The sequence below is a fragment of the Rhinolophus ferrumequinum genome, chromosome 20 (genome assembly GCF_004115265.2).
Source record: "Rhinolophus ferrumequinum isolate MPI-CBG mRhiFer1 chromosome 20, mRhiFer1_v1.p, whole genome shotgun sequence".
Classification (NCBI taxonomy): Eukaryota; Metazoa; Chordata; class Mammalia; order Chiroptera; family Rhinolophidae; genus Rhinolophus; species Rhinolophus ferrumequinum.
The window spans coordinates 34167675-34188800 of record NC_046303.1 but is presented as its reverse complement, the minus strand read 5'-3'; positions in this window follow the sequence as shown (position 1 = coordinate 34188800).

Below are 21126 nucleotides of genomic sequence, written 5' to 3'. Positions count from 1 at the left end.
GTCTTAGTTGTGGAGGGTGCAGCTCAGCTCCAGGTCCAGTTGCCATTGCTAGTTACAGGGGGCGCAGACCACCATCCCTTGCGGGAGTCGAGGACTCGACTTGTGAGAGCCCGTGCTCCAGCCAACTGAGCCATCCGGGAGGCAGCTCAGCTCAAGGTGCCGTGTTCAATCTTAGTTGCAGGGAGCGCTGCCCACCATCCCTTGCAGGACTTGAGGAGTTGAACTGGCAACCCTGTGGTTGAGAACCCACTGGCCCGTGTGGGAATCGAACTGGCAGCCTTCGGAGTTAGGAGCACGGAGCTCCAACTACCTGAGCCATCGGGCCGGCTCCTGTTTAAGTATTTTTGAAGCAAACATTCACTATGAAGAAATTAGCAAGACATCTAGTTATCTTTCCTTTATAGTTTGTAAACAGATTCTAAGATAAGATCACAACAATTTCTTTTGTATAAAAATAGCTATGAGTAATGAGTGCTTTATTTTTAGTTCATTTAAGTCTTACAATAACCCTGGAAATTAGAAATATTTATCCTTTCTTTACAGATGAGGAAATAGCAGCTTAGAAAAGTTAAGTAACTTGTCTACAGTTATACAGTTAGTGAAGTTGTGGCAGAGCTAGACTTGCACCCAGACTTATGAGCACCATGTTCTGACCAACTGAGCTAACCAGCCACCCCAAGATTTATCAACTCCAAATACTAAGCTCACTTTTTTGTAAGTGAATGCAAAGATATTTCATGGATATTCATCTCTAGAGAATAGAGTCAGAGGAAATTAATTTGAATCACAATAGAAAGTGTTGAAGTGAGTTATAGAGAACGCTGTTTTAGCAGTGAGGATGAGATGCAGAAAGGAGTACCCACGGGGTTACTGCTATAATATTGGTCATGTTCCTGTTCTTAAATTGAGACGTTAGTTGACTGGTGCTCATTATATCACCATCCTTTATCCCTCATGCATACGTTACATTTCTAGTATGTATTAAAATATTATGTAATAAAAATATTTTACAAGAAATTTCAAGATAAGTGAAGTATAGAGGGATGTTGTGAAATCTTTGTCTAAGTATCTTAAAAAATAAAAGCAGATATTTCCCCCTGGGTAACCTCAATGTAATTGATGAGTGGGTTTCATGCAGCCTGCCATGGCAGACACACTATTCCTGACCCTATATTTAACCTATAATTACTATTTCTTTGCTATTTCTGTGTCAGAACTCAAATGACTCCACTGGGTCTTAGAGAAAATCTGCTACTAAAATAAGATTAGAACAAAGTCCCAAAAGGATTAAGTCTTCGAGGAAGGTCATTTCGATTTAGGTGGACAATTTTGAATTGGATTTCAGCATTTGGGTATTTGGGTAACTCCTATTAAGCCAACCGGCACTTTTCCTTGATATTAAGATGCTAGGTTGAGTTTTTATAACAAATCATTGTAACATCATCACGTTAAAGCACAAGCATCCATTTTCTCAAAATAGTTATTTCTTTCTGTTAATGTATGTGGTCTGTCAAAATGACCTTATTAGAAGCAGACTAATTCACAATTATTTTTAAATTACTATCCATTTGTCACAGATATCTGTTGGGGTAACCTGTATTGTGGTTTGGTCTTATCTATTTGTTTTTGTTGTAAAAGCAATCATGCCTATAGTCATGAAAAGTCAGCCCCTAATCCCACTTTTCAGAGGTAACCATTGTCTTCTACCATTTGTGTTTAATTCCTTTTATTAACTCCATAGTTCTAAATGACATTTCTACAACACAATTACTTCATTTACATGAGCTTCTCACATTTTATTTTTTATTTTTATCAAAATTGCATTTATATTACCTAAAAAGTAAAACACTACTACAAAGCTTATAATGAAGAATAGGAGACTGTGAAGTTCCCGTCTCTCTCTCTCAGTCTCTCATACCCAGGCTCCAGAGGCAACTTCTTTGAACTCTTTTAGCTCTTCCTTTAGCCACTTATATTCATAATTATAAATAATATGCTTATACTGCTATTTTTATTATTCCATTTTAAATGTTCATGTATCAACTTCTTACTATGAAAAATTTGGATTTGGCTTCTTATGTAACTTCCCCACATTGTTTTCTACTTAACTTACAATTTTGGTCAAATCATTTTGAGTATTATTTTACATTATTATTAAGATGCAAATATTGCTTATAACTAAGCCACAAAGTGTTCTTTGGTTTCCTGTTTACCTATTGCTCATTGTTTCATGAACTCTTTAACAGGATTGTAGAAGTGTTTTTTGTTTTGTTTTTTTATGAGAAAATATATCAGGTGAGCCACCAGTTCTGTCTTTGTTTATTTGTTTATTTGTTTTACTCAGAGACATCCCTCCTGGGGTCCAGGTCTTCCTGATTCTGTCTGGATTGATCATTCTCCAAACCTTCTGCATGATGACAGCCTAGAATTTTACTAATTATTATCCTAAGTTTCCACTTTGCCTCTTCCCTTGTATTGAATCCTCGTTTCCTCGAATCTATATCTTCCTACTTGGGTTTTTTTCCCTCATTTCAGTGGAGTCTATTTTATTGGGAGTCTCATAGTTTCCTAAGAAAGAGTTTATGAGAACAATATTTTTGAAATCCTGCAAATGTGAAGGTGTCTTACATTTACCCTCCATAGCAGCTTGCTTCAGAATCCATGGAGGCTGAAAATCATTTTCCCCTGCATTTTTTTATGACATTGGTCTCTTGTCTTTCAGCTTCCAATGTTGCTGTTGCCCTTCTAATCCCCGAATGTGTTTCTTTCCTTATGGGAACTTACATATAACATAATTTCATTCATTCACAAATACTTATTGAGCAGCTGTCACTGCGCTGGGTTCTGTTTTAGAAGCTAGGAAATCATAACATTGAAAAAAAGAAAGGCATATATTCCTGCCTTTGTGGAACTTACATTCTACTGGTAGTGTGGGCACAAATAATAAGCAAGATAAAGAAACAAAATATATAGCATATTAGATAGTGGTAAGTACTCCAGCTGAGAAGGAGATTATGTACCGTCAGAGGTGGAAATTTGGATAAGAAAGGCCTTATTTGGAAGGAAACTTTAAGGAAAGGAAACCATGAGGGAGCAAGCCAGGCTGATATTTAAGGGACGAGCACTCTGGGCAGAGAGAACATGAAATGCACAGGCCCTGAGACAGGATTGCCTGTCTTGCGTAAGAAACAATTAGGAAGCCAGCATGGCTGGAGCAAAGTGAACAAGGTAAAAGGCAAAGAGCTCAGAGCAATAAGATGGAACCAGCTCTTCTAAGAACTTAAGCTTTTTTTTAAAAAAAAAAAAATTAATTTATTGGGGTAACATTGGTTAATACAATTATATAGGTTTCAAGTGTCCAGTTCTGTAATACGTCATATTGCTTTGTGTGTTCACCACCCAAAGTCAAATCCCCTTCTGTCACCATATATTTGATACCCTTTACCCTTTTCTACCTCCCCCTGCCCCACTTTCCCTCTGGTAACCACTGTACGGTTGTCTGTCTATGAGTTTTTGTTTGCTTGTTTGTCCTGTTTGTTCATTTGTTTTCAGTTTTACATCCCACATATGAATGAAATCATGTAGTTCACTAGTTTTTCTGTCTGACTTATTTTGCTTAGCATGATAATCTCGAGATCTATCCATGTTGTTGCAAATGGCAGTATTTCATCTTTTCTTATGGCTGCATAGTATTCCATTGTAAATATGTACCACTTCTTCATTATCCAATCATCTACTGAAGGACACTTCAGTTGTTTTCATGTCTTGGCCACCATGAATAGTGCTACAAAGAACATAGGGCTACATATATTTTTATGAATAAATGTTTCAAATGTTTCAGGTAGACACCCACAAGAGGACTTTCTGGGTCATATGGTCATTCAATCCAAATTTTTTGAGGAACCTCCATATTGTTTTCCACAATGGGTGTTCCAATTTACATTCCCACCAGCTATGTATGAGCATTCTTTTTTTTGCCCACAACCTCTCCAATACTTGTTATTACCTGTCTTATTGATAATAGCCATTCTAACCCGTGTGCAGTAGTATCTCATTATGGTTTTGATTTGCATTTCCCTAATAGCTAGTGAAGTTGAGCATCTTTTCAAGTATCTGTTGGCCTCTTGTATATCTTCTTGGGAGAAGTGTCTGTTCAGGTCCTCTGCCTATTTTTTAAAGGGATTGTTTGTTTTGTTGTTGTTGTTGAGTTGTATAGGTTCCATATATTTTGGATATTAGCTCCTTATTGGAGGTGTTGTTTACAAGCATCTTCTCCCATTTTGTTGGTTGCCTTTTGTTTTGTTGATGGTTTCTTTCGCTGTGCAGAAGCTTTTTAGTTTGATATAGTCCCATTCATTTATTTTTGCTTTCACTTCCCTTGCCTTTAAGGTCAAATTCATAAAAATCCTCTCTAAGACCAAGGTCCATAAGTTTATTATCTATGCTTTCTTTTGTGCATTTCATTTTTCATTTCTTATATTTAGGATTTTGATCCATTTTGAGTTAATTTTTGTGTTTGGTGACAAACAGCAGTCTAGTTTCATTCTCTTGCATGTGGCTTTACAATTTTCCCACCATCATTTATGAAGAGGCTTTCTTTTGAGACATTGTATGTTTCAGGTTCCTTTGTTGAAAATTATATATATTTATTTCTGGGCTCTCAATTCTCTTCCTTTAGTCTGTGTGTCTTTATTTCTGCCACTACCATGCTGTTTTGATTATTGTCACTTTGTAGTATAATTTTAAGTCAGGGAGTGTGATACCTCAGGCTTTCTTCTTTTTTTTCTCACGACTGCTTTGGCTATTTGAGGTCTGTTGTGCTTCCATATAAATCTCATGATTTTTTGTCCTATTTCTTTAAAAAAAAAAACGCCATTGAGATTTTGATGAGGATTGTATTAAGTTTGTATGAAATCATAAACAAAATATTAACAAATCAAATACAAAAATACATTTAAAAGATTATACATCACGATCATGTGGGTTTTATATGAGAGGCACAAGGATGGTTCAACATATGCAAATCGATCAATGTAGAAAGCACATAAACAAAATAAAGGATAAAAATTGTATGATCATATCAGTAGATGCAGAAAAAGCATTTGACAACATATAGCATCCATTTATGACTAAAACACTTAATAAAATGGGTGCAGAAGGAAAGTACCTCAACATAATAAAGGCCATATATGACAAACCCTCAGCTAATATCATATTTAATGGTAAAAAACTGAAAACTTTTTCTCTAAGGTCAGGAAAAAAACAAGGATGCCCATTCTCACTACTGTTATTCAATATAGTTTTGGAAGTCCTAGCCAGAGCAATCAGGCAAGAGAAAAAAATAAAAGGCAAAATTGGGACTGAAGAAGTCAAATTGTCGTTTTTTGCAGACAATGTGATTTTTTATATAGAAAACCCCAAAGATTCCACCAAAAAAATGATTATAAACAAAAAACAAATTCAGTAAAGTTTCAGGATTCAAAATCAATGTACAAAAATTTATTGCATTCCTATATACAGTGGTACCTCGGTTTTCGAACGTCTCCATTCACGAACATTTTGGTTTATGAATGCCATAAACCCAGAAGTAAATGCTTCGATTTTAGAACACGACTCAGAAGTTGAACATGTCACATGGCTTCTGCTGAGTGCAAGATCCTGAGGCCTAGCTGCCAGCTGTTTCTGAACGTTTCAGAACTCGTGGATTACGTTAGAAAACCGAGGTACCACTGTACTAACAATGAACTTTCAGGAAAAAAAATGAAAAGAAAAAAAAAGCAGTTTCTTTTGCAGTTGCAACAAAAACAATAAAATACCCAGGAATAGACTTAACAAAAGATTTGAAGGACCTGTACACTGAAAACTATAAGACATTATTAAAAGAAATTGAAGAAGATACAAAGAAATGGAGAAAGATTCTATGTTCATAGATTGGAAGAATCAACATAGTTAAAATTACTCAGGCAATATTACTCAGAACTGGGCTTTTTATTCTAAAAGAGATGAGATATTATTGAAGAGTTTTGAACAGAAATGCGACTACTCTGACTTTTGGTAGTTGGATAAAGAATCACCTGAGGACAAAGAGATAGGGCAAGCACTTAGAATGCTATTGCAAAACTCCAGGTAAAAAGTAATGGTAGCTTGGATCAGAGTGGTGGTGGTGGAGATGTGAGAAATGGTCAAATTCTGGGCATATTTCACAGGTAGATCTAACAGTGTTTACTGCAGTGTTGGATGTAGAGTGGGAGAGCAAGCGAGGAATCAAACATGACTCTCAGGTTTTTGACCTTCAGAAATAGAAGAAAGGAGTTGTCCTTAACTGAGGGAGGGAAGCCTGTGGGAGGAACAGGTTGGAGGGTATACACCAATAGCTCAGTTTGTTCATATTACATTTGCGATACCAAGTGGAAACATCAAATAGAGCCTAGGAAGAAATCCAAGCTGAGATATAAATTTATGAGTTATCACTATATCCCATGGTATTTAAGGTCATGTGCCTGGGTGACATCACTCAGGGAGTGAGTAGATACAAAAATCCAAGAACTGAGCCCTGAGGCACTGCAGCAGTTAGAGGTTGAAGAGCTGAAAAGGAATCAGTGGAAAAGACAGAAAAGGAGAAGCCAGAAAGTTAAGAGGAAACCTAGGTAAATGTCATGTGTCCCTTCAACTCAAGTGAAGAAGTGTTTCAGGGAGGATCATCTGTGTTAAATCTTACTGAGAGTTCAAGGAAGATTAGGCCTTAGAAATCACCATCAATTGGCAGCATGGAATTATCAGAGACTTTGGGTACAGCAGTTTCAGTGGCATGGTGTAGATGAAAAAATGATTAAAGTGAGTTTAAGAGAGAATGAACAGGTACAGAGAAGTTGGAGATGGCTGGAGTGCTGTTGAAAAGGGAAGGTTAAAAACAAATAGATCAGTAGCTGGAGAAGTGAAGTTAGGGTTGGTTTTATACATACAGACACACATGGAGAGAGGGAGAGGGAGGGGGGAAAGTAGAGAAGGGGGGAAAGTGAGAGGGATGACATATTTGCATTTTAATGAAAAATGATCCTGTAGAAAGAGAAAATTGATGATTCGAGAGAAAGAGGAGAATTATTGGCGCAATCAATGTCGCTGAATAGACAAGAGGGGTTGAAGCCTAATGCACAAGTAAAGAAGTTGGCACTTGATAGGAAAGTTCATCAAAAGTAACAGGAGAAGGTAGAACCTCGGCCTCACGAGGCAGGTAGGGGAATATTGTGGTAGTACGTAGGAGTTTGTGGAAGATCTCTTTTAATTGATTCCAAACTTTTCTCAGCAAAAGTAAGCAAAATTGTTTGCTGAAAGTGAGGATGCTGGCAGACAGTTGGAGTTTAATGAAAGAGGAGAAGGTATGATGTAGTCACGAGGAGAGAGAATGAATCATGGAAATATGGCACGAGTAATGCAGCATTAGGAACCCACGTGGGGTTATTGTCATTAAAGCGAAACCAGTCAGCATGGTTTTTCTGCAGTCTTATTCTGCAGTGTTATTCGTGGGGGTTGGGTACAAAAAGAGTGAGCTTAGAGTTGAATTAAACCAGAGTTGTGGTTTTATTAAGCAAGGACAAGCTCTCTTTATCTCCAGATTTCTGTAATTTCTCAGTTATTACCTTATGGTAGTACTTTCATTCATTATGCTAAGCACCCTGTGGGCTCTTTCAAAGTGGAATGTCATGTTCCTTAGGTCTTGGAAATTCTCTTGTATTATCTCTCTCATGTTTATCCCCTCCACTTTCTCTGTTATCGCTTTCTAAAATTTGTACTCGTTGGATGTTGGACCTCTAATCTTATCTCATCTTTTCTTATTTATTTCCTTGTCTGCCTTGTTTTGTTCTACTTTCTGGGAAATGTTCTGAAGGTCATCCTCCCACTCTTCTACTGAATTTTTCATTTTTTTTCCCTATTCTTTTTATTTTTTTAACAGCTCGTTCTTGGTTATTGAACATTACTTTTTAATAGATTCCTATTTTTGACCATGTACGCAATCAATACTCTCTCTTTATCTCTAGGAATGTACATTGTGTATGCTTAAATTTTTTTTTTCTTCAGTCTCACTTTCTAAGTTCTTTCTTTATTTTGCCTCCCATTTTTCATGTTAAAAATTTCCTTCAAGTGTCTGGTAGTTCTTGATGGTCTGTTTGCATGTGTATGTGTTTTGGCAAGGCCTGGTGATGAGTGGGCTCCTCTAAGGATGATTTGGCAGGGCTACTGAGTTAGAGGGGTGCCTATTAAAGACTTTCTTCTCTTGGATTGATCCATTTCCTCAGAGAGGATTCTTGCACTATCCCATCTGGGAGTATATGCTTAGCCTCAAAAGTTCTGGAAGCCAAGAAGGGAAGTGGGGTCAGAAAGGTTTATTAAATCCTCCTGTATCAGTTTGGCACCTCACCCCTGACCTCAGCTCTTTCTGGTATCTATATAAGTCCAAAATCTCTCTGATTCAAAATATCTAGATATGATTTCCAGTTTCTAGTTCTGCACGTAAGGAGCTTGGAACTCTGTACTAACAAGTAAAAAGCTGGACAGACTGAGAAATCACCAACACTTCTTGGATCTATGAGCGTGATAGACTCTGGGCAAATGGCCGCCTCCAAGATTGGAGAGATAGGTGAATATGGGAAGTCGTGGCTTACCAGAGCAGAGACCACCGGGGAACCAGTGCTGAGGGGAGAAAAGCTGAACTGTAATTGATGAGTTGTTGGAAGCTCAGTGTGGACAAGTGTGAGAGTTCAAAATTTGGAGATTTATATGAGCCAGAAAATTGAGGCTTGACCACTAAATATAGACCTATATAAACTTATATAAGAAACTAAATAGGGCAAGGAATGCTGGATGTTCAAGCTGGATACAGAAAAGGAAGAGGCACTCGAGACCTAAGTGTGAACATCTGTTGGACACTGGAGCTCTCCAAAGAATTTCAGAAGAAGGTTTTTCTATGTTTTATAGACTGCAGTAAAGCCTTCGATTGCATCAATCATGCAAAGCTATGGGCTGCTCTGAAAGAAACGGGTGTGCCTCGGCATTTGATTGTCCTGATGTGTAACCTGTGTTGAGGAAGCCACTGTCGGGGCAGAATACGGAGAAACAGGATGGTTTCCTTTAGACAAAGGTGTCAAACAAGGGTGCACTTTGTCTCTCTATTGGTTCAATCTGTATACAAAATATATGAAAAATCAAGCTAGACTCAGGAATAAGGAGTGGAAATTGGTGGAGGAAATATCAATAACTTGAGATATGCAGATGACACCATCTTACTGGCAGAAAGCAGTAATGGTTTGAAATGACTTTTGATGAAAGTGAAAGATGAAAGTGCCAAAGCAGGACTGCATTTGAACCTCAAAAAGACAAAAATAATGATCACAGAAGAAATACACAACTTTACCGTAGACAATGGAGATGTTGAAAGTGTTAAAGATTTTGCTTACCTTTGTTCAGTCGTCAATTCAAATGGAGACTGCAGCCAAGAAATCAAGAGAAGGCTGAGACTCAGAAGGTCAGCAATGGAAGAATTAGGGAAGATCATCAAGAGAAATGATGTGTCGTTAGAGACCAAGGCTAAGGTCGTCCCCCTCATATTCCCAATTACTATGCACAGATGCAAAGGTTATACAGTAAAGAAGGCTGATAGGAAAAAAAATGATTCGTTCAAAACATGGTGTTGGGAGAGCTCTACGGAGACCCTGGACTGCCAGAAAGATGAACAAATGGGTCTTAGAGCAAATTAAGCCTGAAATGTCACTAGAGGCAAAAACGACAAAACTGAAGCTGTTCTACTTCAGGAACATCATGAGAAGACAGGTTTCTTTGGAAAAGACAATAATCCTGGGGGAAATAGAGTATCAAAAGCTTTCCTGGAAAACTTCCCTAGTAGATGTATGCTTGTATCTCATGATCATAGCTGGCCACTCCTTATTGCAAGGGAGGACAGGAAAGTACTTGCCTTTCTAGTTTCTGTCATGGGAAGTTGCAAAGGAGAAGCAGGTTGAGAATGGCTTTGGAGTAGCCAAACAACATCCACTGAAATGAATTTCCCAGTTTCAAATGTTATGATAAAACTTAGGTTTCATTCTTTTTATTAAAAAATGCTGGTTATCTTATTTATATATTACTATTTGAAATGCACACAATATATTCCAAGGTAAATGTAAGTTTAAATTGGGGGGAAAAACAATGAAAAATATTTAAATAGGAATATGAAGCTATTTGCTTCGCAATTAAAAAAATAGTCTTGTTACTGTAAAGAAATTTTTAAAAGTAACAGAAAAATAGAAATGTAAAATTGTGAAATGTGTAATTAGAATACTAAAAAATTATATTGTTCAAAACTGCACTGTCCAGTATAATAACCACTAGCTAGCTATAGGTGGCTATTTAAATGAAAATTAAATAAGAAATTCAGGGCCCCAGTTGCAGTGGACACATTTGAAGTGTGCAGTAACTACATGTGGCTAGTGACTGCCGTATTAAAACTGATATAGAGATTTCTTCAGTCATCGTGGAAAGTTCTATAGGACAGCACTACTCAACAAAGAGGGGGAAAGGAACAAATAAGGATCATTTTCCATCACTAGAATAGAATCTTAATTAATTTGTGGAACTATCAGAGTGATAGGTAGTGTTACTACAGAAAGGTTTAGTTAATATTTAAGTGAACATTAAAGCATGGTAGAGAGGGAAAGAGAGAGAGAGAAAATATTCATTCATTTTTTTCAACAAATATTTATTAAGCACCTACCATGTGCCAGACTTTTGGGATATAGGACTGAACAAATTAAAGTCACTGTTTTGGGGGCATTCCTGGCATGAGATTGGGAAGAGACATAAAATAAACAAATGAAGTCAGATAGTGACAAATGCTGGGGAAAAAATAAAGCCAGGCAAGGAATGGAGGAGGATATTTTTATAGGGTATTCAGCAATGGCCTTCTCTGATAAAATGATAATTGTGCAGAGGGGAGCAGGAAGTGAGCTGTCTGGCTACCTGGACAAGAACATTCCAGGCAGTGAGAATATCAAGTACAAAGACCCTGAGTCAAATACGTGCTTGGCTTTTTGAGGAAAGACCAAGGAGGCCAGTGTGGCTAGATCAGAGTAAGACAGAGAAGGTGAATGAGATCAGAGACCAGACCTGGTAGGTGTTATGAGATATATAACACCTGTTATGAGATATATAACACCTCCAAATGATATGAAACACCATTAAAGGGTTTTGAGTTGAAAGATGACATGATGTGACTTTTATAAGGATCAGTCTGGCTACTGTGTAGAGAACATAGTATGAGGAGGCAAGACACAGAGACCAGTTACGACCTTAGCAAAAATCAAGGTGAGAAGTGATGGTGGCTTGGTCCAGGGTGTTCTTGTGGAAGTGGGAACAAGTGGCAGGATTGTGGGTATATTGTAACATGTTTTACTGTTAGACTGAATATGAATTATGAGAGAAAGAAAAGACACAAGGGTGACTCCAAGATGTCTGGCCTGAGGCACTCATAAGTAGAATTACCGTTTACTGGGATAGGGAAAACCATTGGAAGAGCAGGTTTTGGACATTTCTTTTTAAAGTTTGGTTTTAGACATATTTAAATGTGTGTTACACATTCAAGTAGAGCTGTCAAATAAGTAATCAGGCATATGGAGTTCAAGGGAGAGTCCATGCTAGAACTGTATGCAAGTAGGCAGCATGTACGCAGAGGGGGTATTTAAAGCAGTGGCACTAGGTGAAACCACCAAAGTAGTGATTGAAGACAGATCTGAGGACCGACCTTGGGCACTACAACATTCAGAGGTCAGGAAAATAAGAAGGAACCAGACCTGAGCGTTGAATTTGGCAACACGTTGGCCATAGGTGACCTTGACAAGAGCAATTAGTTTGTGTCGAGTTGTAACACATCCCTGAGTTACTCCCCATCCCTGGCCCCAGTAGCATAAAGGGTTTCGGGGAGAAAAACTCCCACTTAAGAAGACTGCAGGGAAAGCAGGGTGTTAGGGGAGAAAAAGTTTCAGCAGATCAAGAAATGAAGGAAATGATCAGAGAAGAGATTTCAGGTATTTGGGATTTTGCTGACTACACTTGCGAGGGCTAAAGAGCACTAAGAAAGGTTTGATTTGACAGATGAAAAGAAATAGGAGGAAGCAAAAGATACACGTGAAAGGTTCTCTCGAGTTTCAGTTTTTAAGAAAGGAAAAAGGAAAGAGAGGGAGGGAAGGAAAGAGGGAGGGAGGGAAGGAAAAAAGGAGGGAGGAAAGAAGGAAGGAAGAAAGGGGAATTGAGGCCTATCAGCTGGTGATTCAGTTGTTTGTTCTGCTCATGTCTTCTAGTTTATCGCATTAATGCTCCTGTTTTGGTTATACTGTGCAGGTAACTTTTGGAAATTATCAAAAATGAAACATAGATTAAAGAGAAGGAACACAAGCTGTATACAGACTGTGGATTCATTGTTTCCACTACTTTCTCATCTCTAGTTCCTAGGGACTGCTACATGATGGCTACCATAATTTGGATGAAAACATATGGAACAGAAATTATCACAAGAAATTTATTGAAACCCAATTCATGTTTTTCATTAACTGAACAGGTAATTGGAAGAAAAGTAATCATGAGAAGTACAATAATACTGATAATAGAGTGTGTGATCGTTTCCAATTTTAAGTCTGCACATCTAAGCCATTTTCTTCGTCTTTTTTTTTAATGAAACCCTTGGTCAGTCTATGCAGGATTGAATTTCACTGATATGCAAATCTACATTCCCTATTGTATCAGAATGCCAAACGAATCAGATATACATACCAGAATTAAGGACAATTTTTGTGAAATTTATTTATACCAACACATAGAGTATAACATGCTTAAAAATATATTTGTATAAATGAGTTGTATATCTTATATTACTAGTGTTTTTAGAGTATTCAGGTCATGAGTATCCTTATAAGTAAAATGAAAATCAAATATTTATTGGCAATATGCTCAAAGACTTTACAAACAATGAATATCATGCTAAAAAAATACTATTTTTTGATGGTTTAATGGTGATCTCTAACAGCCAAAATAAATACCCTTTGAGTTACAAAATGTATGCCACCTTTATTAGTTTTTCACTGATAAAGACACATGGTATGTTTGAAATGGTATCTGAGTATAGTTTTAATTCGCATTTATCTTATGAGCTAGGTCCAGCATTTTGTCATACTTAAAATACTATTTACATTTTTTTTCTGTGAACTGTTGATATCTGTTGTCTATGTTTTAAACCTAGGTTATTTAAAGATGAGCTTTCCCTATTAGAATTATGTCATATATACTATATACATTTCCACAAATTTAAATTCTACAGCAAAAACTATAATTCATATCATAAAAAAGAAATGATAATTTCATACGTGTTGGTACACATTTGGCAATTCATTACTTGTAGACGTAGAGTCTGTTTGGGTTGCTCTAAAAGAATACCATAAGTTGGGTGGATTATAAACAAAAGAAATTTATTTCTCACAGTTCTGGAGGCTTCAAGTCTGAGATCAGGGTGCCAGAATGTTTGTGTTCTGGTGCGAACTCTCTTTCCATGTTGCAGACTGCGGACTTCTCATTGTATCCTCACGTGTCCATAGAGAGCAAGGGAGATCCTCAGGGTCTGTTTTATAAGGGCACTAATGCCACGCGTGAGGACTCTGCCCTCCACTTAATCACCTACAAAAGGCCTTCCCTTCTAACACCAGCACAAATATGAAATCTCTGGGGGGTCCACATACATTCTGCATATAGCATTAGCCTCGTCCTCTGAAACCCTGTCACTGACACATGGGCTGCTTGTTAAATGTGCAGTGTTCCTGGGTCTCTTCGGCCAACTCAGACTTCTGACTTAGGAAATTTACATTTCTAATAAACACTCCATGTAATCCATAGGCACCTGAGGCTTGAGAATCACTGCAGTAGAAAGTATGAAATCGAGACCTCAACAAATGTAATCTGGACATTAAAAAATATCAAGTTTTTTAAAGCGACTATAGAAATTTTTAAAGATAAAAGTTTAAATCTCTATTGTAAAGGAAAATCAGCAAACTTTATAATTCTAAATCATAATTATATCTGTAGACTTTGAGATTTTTATATTTTAAATTAGTAATTAAGGATATTTTCTTTCAAAAAAGTGATCATATGTCATACTCGTATGCCGATGTATTTATCAATATAGATGTCAGATTCAATTCTTTCTAACACAATTAGTGCTTTCAAACCTTTAGGTAGCTTTTAGGAAATCATTGCTGTAGTTCCAAATGGTACTTCAGTTGTTGCTTTAAAAAAACCGTTTGTGATGATTGTTGGCTGTAACTTACTCCAAGAGACTCTCTAGTAAAGGTTAATAGACTGTCACACACACAGAGGTATATAAATACATTCAGAATTACCTTATCTACTTTCACAACGGTGAGTTCTGTTCCTGGTTTCTTTGTTGAAGGATGGGGGAATAGAAATTAATGTGAGTATATTAATTCTGGGGATGTAGAAAAAGCTCAAATATTTTACATTAGTTTGCCCATTTTTCAAATGGCATGCAGTTTACATAAGATTTATTTGTTAGGAAAGACGCAAAGAAAATTTATACCTCTTTGGCAGTGGAGGTTTTGTGCAAGGGCATGCTGGGATGTAAGGTAGCCCAGGATGTTATCTTCTGAGTCATAGAGTTACTCTGGGTACTTCCAAGACTGGGAAATATAGCAAGGCAGGTCTCGTGGAAAATTGGAATCATGCCTAAGTTCTCTTAGTTCACAAGTCATCTTAATTTTCCAAGAGGGAGAGAATGTGATTAGGTCCATATATCACCATTCAAAACGGAGTGTTAAAATTGGTTAGAATTTTTTGCCACACTGACGCACAAGAGGTTAGCCTCCTCTGTGTCCAGTCTTTACAGAGGTTTAAATATTTATAGCCCAGGATAAATAGGCTGGTTTCACTCAAATCCAGCACAAGCCATAGCAACTCAAGGCAGTTTCCCTAAGGAGGACAGGGTAAGGGTAGTTAGTTTTTAGCATTTCACAAACTCATGGCTGAAATAAAAGAAACACTGGAAGATTATTTGAAATTTCCTTTCATATTTAGATGAAATCTTTCTTGATTTTAAAAACTACGTAGACCCTTGATATAACTGTTTTAAAAACTCATCTAGTTTATATTCTATGATTGCTTGGAAGTATAAAAATCCTTGAAGATCTGAAATTAGTATATACGGTATTCAGTCACCAATTATAATGTCTTGCTTTCTAGGCTTACGATTCCATCTTGATAATAGTAACACCTCAGATTTCTCTAATACTTCACTGGGTTCTGTAGGGCCCTCTAAACAAGCACTAGTTTCATAAGTCATGAATAATCACTTGAAACCAAAAACTTTAACCAAAAAATGTCCTAAATTTTATTTAATACATTCTGTAAGCATGTATTTATTTCTTTTAAACTCAAGTACTCCTTTTGTTTGGAGAAGCATCTTAGCGAAATGGAGTAAGATTTAAATCTGGTGGTCTGGGACCAGGACTAGGTAGGAGTTTTACTCCCCAACCATGGAAAGGATGGCAAGTGATGGTGGGAAATGTTCTGTGGAAATGGTAGCTGGCAATGTCTTCTAATTAGGGAAGCAAAGCCATAAAGATAGACAAAATGGTGAAACAACTGAGTAGATAATTATTCTATCTGGTTTGGCAGAAAAATCATAGATGAAGTTTTCTCTGAATAATTTTGGTCCAGATTACAATAAAATAACAGTTTTGTTACCATATGATCATGTATCTGGCTCCTCAATGTATTATTCTAGACCTGGAAAAATTAAAGGAGGCAATCAGTAAAGTCTTGGTATTTCAATTTCATAATAAATACTTTGGAAAAATAAGGATCACGTATCTGGATCTCCAAAGTATTATTCTAGACTTGGCAAAATTAAAGGAAGCAATCAGTAAAATCCTTGTTGTTCAGTTTCACAATAAACACTTTTGAAAAATGAGAAAGATGGATAATTGTTTGTAAAGTCATTGGTTAAGATATTTGAGGAAATTTGATTCATTTTAAATATTACTCATTTTAAAATGGTTTGTATAACAAAATACAGAATTCACCAGTGAGTGAGCTACATTGAAGAACTAGATTACAATTTGAAAAGCCTGTGTATGTTTTAAAGATTTGTGGGTAAGGATATGATATGATTGAATTGCATATTGATAATTTACTCAGCTAAAAACTCCAGAAAACCACAAATTAAAGAGAAAATGAAACTAGAATTGTAGCGAGGAAATGTGTCTGCATTTAAATGATAATGAGGTTAATGTCAAACATGTAATATTGTCATTAAAATACATGTGACACACAAATAGGAAGTAAGCATATAGGAAAACACAAGATAATTGTGCACTGGTGAGTCACAGTTCAAATATTTAATGAAAATCACTTAGTTAAATGAGGTATGTAGAATTTGGAAAAGATCCAGAGAACGGCAACTAAAATGATCAAATATATTTCAAATAGACCATATAAAAAGGCTAAAGAAAAATTATTTAATTCACAAGAGAAAAGCCTAAAGACAAGCTGTAATGTTCCTCCCCCTGAATTTAGGAAGTATATTTTGTCCCAGACTATAAAACAATATAGGAAAGAAAAACCATATTTTTTTTATTTCTTTTACAGAATCTAATGAATTGCCTCAACTGCTGCTGCAGCTTTTGTAAAGTCAAGGTCTGGTGACATATATTGGCTAGTAAAATGAAATGACTGATGGGTTGTATCTGAACAATTTGTAAAGATCAAATAACATGGAAATGGCAATCATGATACACTGGGGAAAGGGATGGAGAAAGCTTCTCAAAATACAATTTAGCTACAGTTAGAATCATCTCTTGTTTGATGTTTACAATGGGTACTCTTCATATATTACTTTGCTGTCTTGCCAATAAGGAACTAGCACTATTTAAATGGAAAATATGAAAAGCCTTTTGAAGTCTTTAATTCCTCTGGGGGAAACAAATGTGATACAGTATTCTCACTAGTAAGAAGGCAAGTCAACAGTAAAAGGGTAGCTTAATTATGAGTTTTACACATTTTAAACAGAGAATCACTAGAATGTAACTCCAAAGGGAAATAGATATCATTTCCCTTTCTAATTGTGGTCCAGGGTCTCTCTTTGTCGGGAAGGATACTGAGGCAGCGTTTGCACTCAGTAGGAAAGAGTTAATGATTGATTTACAATGACTTCCATAAAAGCCTGCAGTGGCCTTCACCATGCTAAATTCAGGAGTCATTTCTCAGCCCTTTCACTTAACCCATTAGCAGCAGTTGCCACAGCTCATCACTCCCTACTCCTTCATTTCTTCACCTGGCTGCTGGTTCCCATACCGAGCTAGTCACCACTCTTCTCAGTCTTATTTGCTGATTCCTCTCACCTTCCTTCCCTCTTAGAGTTGGAGTGCTCCAAAACTCAGTCACTGTATTCCTCTCTAGCCATACTCGCCTCCCCAGAGCAGCATGGTCCAACAGAAAAAATGTAAGCCACACATTCAAACCATATATGTAATATGAACTTTTCTAGTAGCTAGTACATTGACAAAAAGTAAAAAGAAACTGGTGAAATTCGTATACATATAATATGTACATATATATTAGGTTGGTGCAAAAGTAACTGCGGTTTAAAAGATTAAAAATAATTGCAAAAACCGCAATTACTTTTGCACCAACCTAACATATATATATATATACATATATATATACATACACACACACACACATATATATAATTTAACCCAATATACCCTCAATATTAGCATTTCAACATACAATCAACATATATATATATATTTAAATTAATATGATATTAAATTGCTTTTATTTTTCTGTCAGGTAGCATTTTATTGTTGCTTCAAATTTAAGAATTTTCACTACCAGAAAATCAACACTTTCAGAAAATCTCCCCCGTAGCCCTGCTCAGCTTCTGAATCTTGATTTTTATAGACATATCAACATATTTCTCTCCAATACAAACAAATGTTCAATCCATGATTGACAGATCAATCTTAACCTTCAATTTTAATACTTGGCTTTGCCCTAGGAAGCTCTTCAGGACCACTGTTAATTCAGGAAGAGTGGCATTGTCTCAAGTAGATGTAGTGGTAACAATGCAAGGTCCTTCTCCATAGAGGACACTCACCATTAATATTAATGAGATATTTTTAGTTCTTTTGTCTTAACAGTAAGGCTTCAAAATCCAATGTGTTAACTGACAGCATACCTTAATTCAGAATAGCCACAGTTCATGTGCTCAATAGCCACATGTGTCTAATGGCTGCTCTACTGGACAGCATGGCCCTAGATGATCTCATCCAACACTTAACTTAAAATACCGTGCATATGCTGACTACTCTCAAATTGATGTTTCTTGCTTGGACCTCTCTCCTGAACTTCAGACTCAGATATACAAGGGTCTCCTTGACATCACTTGTTGGATACCTTTAACGTACCATGTCCAAAACTGAACTCTTGGTCCCCTCCAAGTTTGCTTTTCCCTGTCTCAGTAACTGGCAACTCCATCATTTCAGTTGTTAAGGCCAAAAACATTGGAGTCAATCTTGACTCCTTTCTTTGTCTCAAAACTCACATTCAAGCTACAACTCCTATGGTACCCTGTTTCCCCGAAAATAAGACCTAGCCGGACAATCAACTCTAATGCATCTTTTGGAGCAAAAATTAATATAAGACCCGGTATTATATTATATTATATATTGTATTAACTATATTATATAAGACCAGGTCTTATATAATATTGTATTATATAATATTGTATTATATAAGACCTGGTCTTATTTTACTATAAGATCATGTCTTATATTATATTGTATTATATTATATTATGTTATACCCGGTCTTATATTATACAAGACCCAGTCTTATTTTATTATATTAATTTTTGCTCCAAAAGATGCATTAGAGCTGATTGTCCGGCTAGGTCTTATTTTCGGGGAAACACGGTATTAATTCCATGTTCAAGATACATTCAGAACCTGACCCACTACCACTACCATGGTTTAAACTCTCATTATCTTGTCTGGATTATTGCAATAGCATCCACACTGATCCCCCACAGTCCAGTGTCCTCATGGCAGCCAGATGTCTTTTAATAACATAAGCTGTTAATAACATAACCCATCAGCTCAAAATTCTCCAATGGCTCCCGATCTCACTCAGAGTAAGAGCCAAAGTCCTTACAGTGACCTTTAGACCTCGACTTCTCTGACCTCATCTCTTATTATTCTCCTTGCTCACTCTACTCTAGCAACCCTCGCCTCCTGTTTTCCTTTAACATATCAGTCATGTTCTAGCTTCAGGGTCTTTCGACTTGCTATACACCCTCACTTATTCCTATGGCTCATGCTCTCATCTCTTTCAAGTCTTTGCTCAAATATCATCTTCTCAGGGAATGACTTGACTGACTCACTGACTGAATGAATGAATGACATGAACAGGTGTCATAAGGTGTCAGAGCATTAGTGCCACATGCTTGCCCTTCTAACATTAGTCAACACACAATTAACTTTTAACATTTATTAAGCACCCGTTACAAATATATATATATATGTATATATATATGTGTATATATATATATGTATATATATATATACATATATATATAAAACACACGTGTATGATTCTCTGGTCTTAGTGAAGGGAAACACTGGAATAATGTTGTTACTTTAGAAGGTTCTTGAACATTTTCAGCACACACTGGAACAAATGTTTCTTGAAGATTTTCAGCACATATTAGAACAAATAGCTGACTTCCTTAGTCAGTGAGAAAGCAGTATGTATTAACAAACAGAAATAACTTGTCAGATATCCTAAGGCTACCTCCTCCTAGGCAATCAGAGTGCTCAAACATAATCAATCCCTCAATCTAGGCAGTTTTTAAATCATTACACTATTAGAACATTTGGTTCTAGTCCTAGTTTTATTCTTAGCTTGGTGGGTGACAGAATAAATCACCTTTCCTTTAATTGTCTCAATTCCTTTATTCCTATGGTAAAATGTGTAATCTCATCCACTTCCCAATTCAGGTTAAGATCACAGAAAATATACACTTGGGTGTTACAGGCTGGCACAATTATGTATGCATTATGGAGTTTGAGAACAAAAAACCTTTTTTAAATGTAAGAATTTCTAAATCAGGACTACTTAAAACTAGTCTTCAGTTTGTGGTAGACGTAAGATCTTTAGTCTTTCCCTTTTTCTTTCATAACACCAATTTTCATTTAACACCCCTTATATGATTGAACTCATGGCTTCTTTTATTTCACACCTGCTAGTTTTTCAGTCCAACCTAGCTAAAAACAAAGGAGAAACATTGTCAACTTGAGTAATCAACCTGAGACATTAAAGTGTGTAGTTCACTCCAGGAATGGAGTTGAGGGTGGGGAGAAAAAAGGAAGTGTTGAGGGAAGGAATGAAGAAAAGGAAAGAGAATAAGCCTCGATTTATTAAAACAGCTTAATTTAATCCAACAATTTTATTGGGTGCGAAGCGTTGTTAGTCATTTTAGTAATGACAAGATAAGGAACAGTCTCTGCCATCGAGTGCGGAGTGTGAGTTGAACTAAGAAGTGCACAATCTATTAGAATATCATGCAGAGTACCTCACAAGGAGAAATACAAGGAGAAAGAAAACTGACATTGAGGACGTTTTAAGATACCAGGGGCAGTCACATATATTAACTCATATATATTAACAACCCTTCCAAAACTTCCAGGTAAGCCCAGGTAGGATAGGTAACTTGTTCAAGGCCATTCAAGCTAGGTTAGCGTGTATTGGCTTTGTCCCCAACGCAGGTTCCAAAGCGTAGGCTCCTTTCAGAACACCTCCACGGAATGGGAGGGGAATAAGTTATGACGATGCTCCCAGTTGCGGTGGAGGGAACAAAGGGATCAGAAAAGCTATTCAGAGGGGCGTGAGATGGGCCTTGAAGCATGAACCGGAGATTGGGCGGACCAGTGGGGGAAGAGGGAGGGACTTGCCATTAAAATAAAGAGAGCTACTGGCTACTCTCCTAATTCTTCCAGTCAAGGAGTCAACTGACGTCCG